Source organism: Fukomys damarensis, unplaced genomic scaffold, assembly GCF_012274545.1.
Source record: "Fukomys damarensis isolate Sample0158 unplaced genomic scaffold, DMR_v1.0_HiC HiC_scaffold_26, whole genome shotgun sequence".
NCBI classification, from domain to species: domain Eukaryota; kingdom Metazoa; phylum Chordata; class Mammalia; order Rodentia; family Bathyergidae; genus Fukomys; species Fukomys damarensis.
This window is the reverse complement of record NW_022900938.1, coordinates 26,630,017-26,637,433: the sequence shown is the minus strand read 5'-3', so window position 1 is coordinate 26,637,433 and position 7,417 is coordinate 26,630,017.

The window sequence follows — 7,417 nt, the reverse complement described above, 5'->3', positions numbered from 1 at the left end:
GGACCCTGAGGCGGGGTCGTTGAACGGCCGCCGAGGCCTCGCCGAGGGAGCCGCCCGGCGGGGGAACCTTAAATTCATACAGAGTTGGGGGGTGAGGCACCTGCGCAAAAATAACCGAGTTGTAACTTTGCGGCACTCTCCCTGCCAATAGCCCTTTGCCATCTTGCCCAATCTAAACTCAATCCTTCTAGTTTTTCTTAGTAAATGAAACTTGATTCCTTAAATCCCTGGCTATGTACACATTCTTCATTCTTCGTTTTCGTGTGTTCCAGCCGCCTGGATCCCACAGAAGCGGAGTAAAGGGCTGTGAAGTTAGGATCAGAAAAGCCAGAGAGGGGCCAGGCGTGCAGCTCCGTGTAGGCTACAGGCTCTGGGTTTGACTTCCAGCACTGCTGGGGTTGGGGAATGGAGAGGTTTTAAACAGCTTATTTCAAATTTCACGTCCTTCACATAATACCTTAACCCATTGGGTCATTGAGGCCAGACATCAGGCGCTTCTTTAACAGAACATAAAGAATTCACTGAGGTATAAATAAATTGCCCTGAAAAGTTTTAATTAATTGCTGCTTTTCAACACCTCCCCCAATTGCCTCATCCTTAAATTGCTATGGTAAAACCATTGATCATTCTAATTATAGATGTCATATTTAACATTGAATATTCCCTGTGTTTCCTCCTAGAGATGACCAAGATGACGCCATTCTTGCCTTGAGCTAAATCTGTGCAGTGAATTAATGGCATCTTGGTCATTTGGTCTATGATGCTGTCTGGTTCTCTCGATGAAGAAGACTACTGAAAAAAATGGGTAAAGAATAATGAGCCTGAAATAAAAACTCTTAAGAAAGATTATGACTTTGTCTGCAACTTTATGTGCCAAGATCTCCATAAAGTTGTTTTTTTTTTTAAGAAAACAAAAGAAACTCAGAATTCACTAGAAAACATTGATAGGCACTGAGGATAAATGTATTAGAGTATTATGGAACAGTCAGGATAAAGACACTACCAGGCTGCAGTTTTTGAACTGAAATTTATACTTAGCTAAGAAAATGTACATTCTTTTATGCGCAGATGCTTGACAAAAATAATGTCTGTCAAAGACAGGGTCCTTCATAAACAAACATTAGACCTCTGATGAACGGGAGCTCTTTCTACTAAGCCACGTGGGCTCACCTCTTCAAGACCTGCTGGCACCCTACCCCAAAGAACGTGGAAGGACTGTTTTTAAGGGAAACACAAAATAACTAAATAAATGGGGTCTCTCTTTTCTCATGTCCCACAAATTTGTATTTCAACTTTCAAACTATGAAGTGGGATTAGGAAGGCTGTGCAAGCTCTTGGGAACTTGTAGAAGCATGTGATGCTTTTGAGACCAATATCACAGATTTGAGTCAAATAGAGATCATTTAGCTTCCACAAAGATCAACTGTTTCGTCGTCACAGACCAGACAGCCGTCCCCAGATGACGGCTTTCCACGTGCTACCAGGATGACCTAGTCACCTCTTACAGGCTAAATGCTCTTGCTACTGCTGCTCTGAGGATTAGGTTTCAACATACAAATTTTGAGGGGGTCCAATCATTCTGACCATAACACAGCGGAACAGACCTCTAGCACAGAATTGTGCTCACCCTGACACATAATGAAGCAGTTGTTTATACAGTACTTTAGTTACATAATTAGACCCTTATTTTCCCTTCTGCGTTTTAGTCTCTAAATGAATGTGTTCTTTATGTGTTAAAATACATTTTGCTTATACTTCAAAGACACCTCACAACCATATTTCAATTTAAATTTAATAATGTATTTTCATGGAAAACTATCAGTTGATTACCTCTTAAATATATACATATTTTTAAGTACTACTTTACCCAGTTGTTTATGGAAACATTAACTTACAAATCAAATCTAATGCTTTCATATAATTTTAAATTGTTTTTTCCTCTTCTAATCTTTCTATAGAAAACTAATGCCAAAAGCCACTGAGAGCAGACATTCCTCCTTAAACTGAGTTACTGGTGGCTAAGGGGTGGGCCCTGCCCTGAGTCGTCCATCTTGCAATTTGACCTCCTGGTAGCATTTGGACAGAAGTGGGCTAGGGACAGCTATCTTACCTGTGATTATGAACACTTGTTCTTTGTAGGAGACTAAATGATCTGTGTTTGACTCAAATCTATGATATTGGTTTCAACAACATCATGTTTTCCTACGTGGTCCTGAGAACATTCCCAGGTCTCCTAATTCCACTGCATAACATGAGTCAAAATATAAGTTCATGTCACAAAATAAAAGTCCTAGTCATTTCATCTATTTTTTTCTTTTCTTTTAAAAACAGTCCTTAAAAGTTCTTTGGCGTAGGATGGCAGCAGCGCTTGAAGAGGTGAACAGGTGTTGCTTGGTATGAAAAGCTCCCCTGTTCGTCGGATCGTGGGATATGTGCTATCAGAAAAGACGCCTGAAGAAAGCTGTGGGGGGGGGTGTAGCTCATAGGTAGAGAGCATGTCTAGCATATTCAAGGCCTTTGGTTTGGCCTTCAGTACTTAAAGGAGAGAGAAAGAGGAAAATTCTCCTCTCATCCCCCACTTCCCGCCCTCCACTTCTCTCTGTCCTCCCTCTCCCTACCGTGTAGTGGAGATCAAACCCCAGGCCTCCCACTCAATGCACTTCTGTACCAATCACCTACTCACCTAGCATCACCTGAGGGAACTAGTTCTCTCCTCCCCCGAGAGAGAGGCAGCTAAAATTCAAAGCTGTGAAGCAGTAACTGAGCCCTCACAAGATATCCAGTTTGCTAGTGTCTGAATTTGGACTTTCCAAATTTCTGCTATTACAAGTTTTATAGTCTGCAGTATTTTATTCTAGAAGCCAGAACAGACTGAAATACCCTGGCCTTACTCACTAGATGCCAGTAGCACCCCCTCTCCTGAAGTTACAACTATCAAAAATGTCTCCAGACATTGTCAAGTGTCCACGGGGAGCAAACCACTGCTTTAGGTGAACGAGTACATAAAATTGTCATGTCTTAAGCCTGTTATTGAAGCTCTTAACTGCTTTACAAGGAGCTTCCATAGGGTTCATTCAATCATTCACAAACTCAATATCTAAGAGCAGATGGATGATCCAGGGGCCAAAACCTTCACATTAAAATAGTGCAGGGATTTAGCTCAGTGGGTTCACTGCCTGCCTCACAAGCACAAGGACCCAACTTCAATCCCTGGTACCAAAAAATTTACATTTTACATTTTTTTACCTCTAAGTCTCAATTTCCTGATCCAAAAAAAAATCAGCCTATTAAATGCTTCTGCTGAAGCCGGGTGTGGTGGCACATGTCTATAATTCCAGTACTTGGGAGGCTGAGGCAGGAGGATCTCTGTGAGTTCGAGCCTGGGCTGCACAGTGAGTTCCAGGTCAGTCTCAAGTATATAGTGAGACCCTGTCTCAAGGAAAAAAAAAAAAAAGAAAAGAAAAAAAAGCCTCTACTCAGATTGTTATGATATAACTTGAACATAAAGGGTTTAAGGTAATGGCTGACCTACAGAAGATGTTCAAGAAGATGAAACCATTACCACCATTGTCATTATCCTTACCTGCCAAGATTTGTAACAAAGTATAGAGGACAAACATAGATACTAATATCTAGGAGGGCAGAATTCTTTTTTATTTCATTGATGTAGTCCAATACTTATAATAATAATATCTGGTGTGAGTAAAGTAAATATTTGTTAAATGAGTATAATTTTTGTTTTCAGCACCGAGGATTGAACTCAAGCTCTTAAATGTGCTACTGAGCTACATCCCAAACACTGTAGCACTTTTTAAATGTAGAATCCAGATGCAGTGGCCTGTGCCTCTAATTCCCGCTACTTAGGAAAGTGAGGCCAGAGGGTCAAGAGTTCGAGGCCAGCATGGGCAACATTAGTGAGACCCTACCACAGAACCAAACAAGGATATGAAAACACACTTTTCAGTATCAGAATGAGTCAGCAATGTCAAGGATGGATCAGAGGGGAGGCAATTGGAGGGAGAGAGACCTATCTGGAAGCCATTGCAATAGTCAAGTTAGTGGGTGTCAATTAAGCTGCAATATTGAATATAATTGTGAGGGAGTAGATTTTAAAATTATTTAAGGAGCAGAGAAATGGAACTTGATGACAGATGATATTCCTTTAAAAGTCAAATTGTCCCAATGTATTTTTTAAAGTAGATTATATAAAAGCAATTTTTAAAATGTTTTAGATTTTCATCACTTGAAAGAAGAGAAGGTTTTCCACTGGACAGATGGCCTTTTGCCCATGGCTAACTTCCAATCTAACACAAAAGTCACTGCCATGGGGTGGTGGGAAATAGCCAGAGGTTCTGGGGTGGGAAAAAAATCGATCACCATATTTTCCATCACTATTCTCTCATACTTACCATTCTAGTAACTCTTAGGGAAAAGGTGTCAAAGAACTGGATTCTCATTGATTGGAAAGACTGCGTCCAAAGACAAAGATGGAGCATTGTTGGAGTTAGCTTGATGGCGGAACACAGTGGAGAGGACATGGGCTTAAGTCAGATGTAGCTGGATTTAAATCCATGCACTGCCCTTCCAAAGCTTTCCAAGATTTTGTTTTCTTAAATTAGAGTCAATCCTGCCAGGCCCCTAGGGTCACTGATCCGATCCACAGTACACGCTGAAGTAGTGCAGACGTGACCCCAGGAGGGATTCAGAGGTAGCCCAGGAGAAGTCCAGGGCCCCCACACTGTGAAAGAATACACTTCTGTTGTTTTATGCTATCCAGTTTGTGGTGTTTGGTAACAGCAGCCCCAGGAAACTAAGACAGCAGGATTATGGGTTTCTCATTTAGCCCAGTGTGTCTGGTTTGGACTGGCTTTCACACTGAGCTTTAATGACAGTCAGCCACCGCTTCACAGCCACCTCTCTCCCAAAGCCGAGACTTTCCACCATGACTGCCTTTAATATTATTTTATGTACTTGTTTATTTTTGGTGCTGATGATTGAACCCGGATGCTCATGCAATTAAGGACACCCTGAGCTAAACTCCTAGCTTCCTAATATTATTTTACATGGAAAAGAAAAACTGAAAACATAAGTATCTGGAGGTCTTCTCGGCAGAGGTGTCAAATGTCCATCTGAAAAGTGCATTTCAAGAATGAATATATTCATCTCAGTAAGAAAAAAGGGAGAGAAAAAAATAGTTGTTGTAACCCAACATGGACAATGTATCTAAAAGTTTACCTTGGCACACTTTACTATGATCATTTTGTGTGCTTTATATCTTTTTTGACATGTTAGTCTGGCTATTAAATCTGTATTTACGATAATTGGCTTTATAAAATTTTATAAAGGAATCTAATACTGCCCCCCCAAAAAAGGAAGGTGAGAGGAAGGGAAAAAAAGGAATTGAGGTGTATTATGCACATGTACCAAATTCTCCACAATGAATGTAATTATTATGTACCGCGAATATGTACTAATCTGAAAAAAGAATATATGTGTCTATTAAACTATGAGGACCAAGCTATCTTATATTTAACATAATGATAGAAGTGTCACTTACTTTCCACTAATAAGTTGATGTGAACTATTACCCAAAGTCCAGAGCTGGTTTGATTCAATTTTATTAGGCTTAACACAATGTAGTGATAGATGTCATTAGTACCTATTTCCCAATCATAAATGGAGAGCCTTAAATCTACATTAAGCTGAATTATTACAAAGACATTGCTTTTTAAATTCATCACATGTGATTTCAGGGATTAAATTTGTATGAATTATAACTTAAAGACATGATCTCATTTACTTTTCAGTCAGCTTTCAGATTTCCTCTTGCATTTTATATTACACACAAAATTGCTTGGGTGACACTTAATACTTCTTCATTAACTACAGAAGTTTCTGATCATGATTTGGGTCCTGATAGAAGCCCTACTCTCTCTACCCAAGGTTTCTGTCTTTAGCAAGAGGTACAACTTGGCTGAAACACCAGAAAGGATGAAAATCTTCTATGTGACTTACATCATAGTCTTACGATGTCATCTGTTTAAATACTAATAGAGTCTTCCTTGACAAAATGACATCAAAATTAAATTTAAATTAATGTGATTCTTTACTGCTATGTATCTCTTTGAAGAACTACAAAGAGAAATATATTAAGTACAAATCAGCACTGAGAATATTTTGTTCATCCTTCTTACCTTCAAATTCTTCCAAACGCTGAGGATGCCCCAAGGGTTTTCACTTCTCTCTGTTCAAAAATTCTTTCTCCAAAACTATCCAAAAACCCTAAATACTCTTCCATCTCCTCTAAAAGGCTCAGCTCTTCATCAAGAGAAAGATCTTAGGTTGCACATATTCTGAGAAACAAGGGAAGGCCAAGGGGCTGACCTGGCTTGCAAGGAGGTAGGTATAAAGTAAAGCACAACTTAACTTATATCCTTTAATTCAATAAATACTTTTTTTTTTGCCATCCTGCAGATTAAACCAGGGCCTCACACATGCTGAGCAAGTGCCCTAACACTAAGCTATACCCCCAGACCCTTGTTCAGTAAATGTATTTTTAAGGACTATAAAGTATGCACACATTTCTTACTCCTATAGGAGAATAAGAGGCAAAGTTATCTCATCCCTTAAGAATTAAAAAAAAAAAAAAACCTAAAAAAAAAAGAGAATTATATGACTCTGGGCTGGGGATTTAGCTCAGTGGCACCATGCCTGCCTTGCTAGTGCAAGATCCTGAGTTCAATCCCTAATACTGCCAAAAAAATAATAATAATTATATAACTCAGGGGGAAAAAGCACACTTCATCCAGTGTCTAGCAACGTCTAGACTTCTGGAGCCCAGTTGCCACCACTACCCCACAACCCCAAAGTGACTAAAACATGTAAAGAACTGAAATTGGGAGAAGAGTCAAACCTGAGCTCACAGAGCAGTAACAGGATTGGTTCATCTCTTGGTTTATTAGTGACTGGCAAAGTTTAAAAAAAAAGCTGTGTGCTTCTGGTGCTAATGTCAAGAATTCCAAGAGAAATGGCTTTGGTAATGAGGGCTGGAGTGTAGCTCAGGGTGAATAAAGCCTTGAACTCAAGCTCCAGCACCACAGCACACACACACACACACACACACACACACACACACACACACACAATTATATATGTGTACATTTTGTATACAGATATGTATGAGTGTAATGTACATACACTTATATGTATATAGTAAAATGTGTGTGAAATACATATGTAATATTTGTAAATATGTAAAATATATATGTAAATGTGAAAACCAGAAAAAAGGAAGGAGAATGAAAAGCAGATCTAGAGATGCACAAGACAGGAACACACTTCTGACACCATGCATTCGAGAAAAATGACTTTGAAGACAGCAAAGAATTATAATGGAACAAAGCTCCCTTGATGTGGG